The following is a 2,804-nucleotide window of genomic DNA, read 5'->3' on the forward strand; positions in this document are numbered from 1 at the left end:
CAGACTTAAAACCCTAGCCCCTATCTCTCTTCTCTCAAAACCCTAGCTGGATCTGGCGATTTGAGGAGTTCGAAGGATTTTCAGGGGATTTTCGCAGATTAGATCGAAGGAGGATCATCTTCAGGGCAGTTGTCAGCATCTAAGGCGAGTATCATCTCGCCCAATCCCTCACCCCTGTTTTCTATGATTTTCTTTTGGATTTTTATGAGTTTTGATGAGCCAAAATGGTATTTTTGTATAACAATGAACTCTCTATAATATGGTTAACAAGAATCAGAGGTTTCAGTTTATAAAAATTTACCAACGTTCTGTTTTATAAAGATCTAGATCTGAAAATTTCCTAAACAAGAGTTACATCATTTTTATAGTTATTAAAACGTTTTTGGTTTGTTTCTCATGGATTTAGAATTTTGGAAATGTAGATTTCAAGCTTGGGATTAGTTGTTTATCTTCAGTATGATTTTTGAATCATTAAAACTCTTGTTATCGTAGAATATCAAATTATTGTTTCAGGTTTCGAGCTGACAGAAACCCAGATTTGGGTTTCTGTCCGCTTGGCGGTCGACCGGAGCGATCGACCGCCGGGCTCGCGTTAGGGCTGCGGTCGACCGCGACGCTCTGTCGGTCGACCGCGACGCTCTGTCGGTCGACCATGCGTATCAGAGTGCGGTCGACCGGTGCGGTCGACCGCCGCACTGTCTGTTGTAAAACCCCTGTTTTGTGTATTTTTGAGTATTTCTTTCATGTTCGAGAGTTTGACTGGACTATCGGACATCTGTATTTAGTCTTACTATGTATCCATGCATAATAGATGACCTGAGGGTATAAATTGGGGACTTACACACTGATTTGAGTGTGGATTGGTATAAGTAGATTTTCTATATATCTCAGCGACAGTCCTCGTGTTGGACTATAATCCATAGAAGTCCTCGTGTTGGACTATAATCTATTTCAGTCCTCGTGTTGGAGATTTGCCACTTATTCCAAGAGTTTGGAAATCACAGTACATTGTTCCTGTATCAGACATATTTTATTAACCCTGTATATGATTTCTCCCACGGGAGTTTACGTCATAACACTTATGCAAATCTTGATATGATATTCATGTAAGTAATAGCATGATACTCATGTTAGTTATGATATGGCACTGTATTTATACTCTGAGATTAGTTGTATTTCTTTTATTATTGTTACTGTACTAGAATCTCGGGTTTGGTGTTTAGAGATTTGCAAATTTAAGATACAAGGTATATACATGAGGGTTTCCTTGTTTGGATTATTTCGCTCGACGTACCTATGTGCGTGTTGTAACTTTCTAAATACTAAAACCCTCTTTAGTAAGATCAATGATTTTAGATCTCTTATATATTAACTGTATTTTCTTATACAACGGGCCCTGTTCCCTTGGGGTTGGTTGTGATGTTACTCGCTAGCGCTTTGACGCTCGTTGTCCCTCCCCCTTTCAGGTAACGAGCCAGGAGCCCGGAGAGTCACAGGTTGATGAGGATGCATTTTAGCCTCCGCCGTCTATTTAGTTATATATTTCCTTTTGGGGTTCCACAGTAGATTTTTGTTTAGACATTTGAGAGTCTTGTTCTAGAAGTTGTAAAGGCTGTGTGCCTTATTTCCTTTTCGCCAGATATTTGTATTTGAGACTTGTTGAGTATTCCAGTTTATCTACTCAGATCTTGACTATGTATTTCTGTATGTTGGATGATGAGATATTTATGTGATTATTATCATTTCATCAGTATTTCTTGTATTATCTTTTACCTGTTTTGTACTGTAGGGTGAAAATTTGATTCTTCCGAAGAAAGGAGTTTCGTTTGTATTGATAAGAAGGCTTATTACAAACTAATAAATCAAATGTTTACAACAGAAGCGGAGGGAAAGCCCTCCTTGTTTTGTGTGGGGACTTTAGGTGGCGATAGGACGCCTCGCTCGGTGCTCGCGCCGAGTCTGCTTCTCTTGGACGATCCGATCGAAGTTGCTGCCGGAGCTTCGGTTCTCAAACGAGGGAGCCTTTGGCAAAGGTCCAGGTTCAACCTTTGGGAGATTAGCCAGCAGAATATGCAACGGCCAATTCCCCTCTTCATGCTGCTGAAGATGGGTTTTAACAGGCAAGGGATGGCATGGGCTATCCCTTGATTCATGGGATTTGACCACTAATAGAGGTGAGGGAGATAGCTTGACTGCTCCTTGAACTATAGGATGTGACCACACGTTGTTCGGAGACGTCCTGCTGTTCATTCGTACCGTCAATGGTCATTCGAAGAGCTATGCTCTGCATCACGCTACATAGGAGTGGGAAAGCCCCTCCTCGTATGCGTGACAACGGCTGTCAGATGCTTGCGTGGATCTGACCAACCACCGAGCGTTGGCGGCTCTCGTCCCTTCACCTGGACAACTGAGGTGAGCCGCATTTATGAGGGTGCAGGCTGTTTCGGCGCCTGTCCGCTCATTCGTACTGTGGACGGCCATCTGACGGGCCTGGAGTATTGTGCCCTCTCCCTTGATTTGTGGGATTTGACCACTGATGTAACTGTTCCCATACTCCAAGTGGGCAGTTGACAGTGAGCTGGCGAGTCTGCAGCTTGGGTCTGCAGGCGAGCTTAGGACTGCAGGCAGACTTAGGTCTGCAGGTGAGCTTGCAGGCGAACTGGGTCTGCAGGCGAGCTTAGGACTGCAGGCAGACTTGGGTCTGCAGGCGAGCTAGCAGGCGAACTGGGTTTGCAGGCGAGCTCAGGTGCGCGGACAGACTTGGGTCTGCAGGCGAGCTCAGGTGCGCAGGCAGACTTGGGTCT

This window comes from Asparagus officinalis, chromosome 5 (genome assembly GCF_001876935.1).
Source record: "Asparagus officinalis chromosome 5, Aspof.V1, whole genome shotgun sequence".
Lineage (NCBI taxonomy): Eukaryota > Viridiplantae > Streptophyta > Magnoliopsida > Asparagales > Asparagaceae > Asparagus > Asparagus officinalis.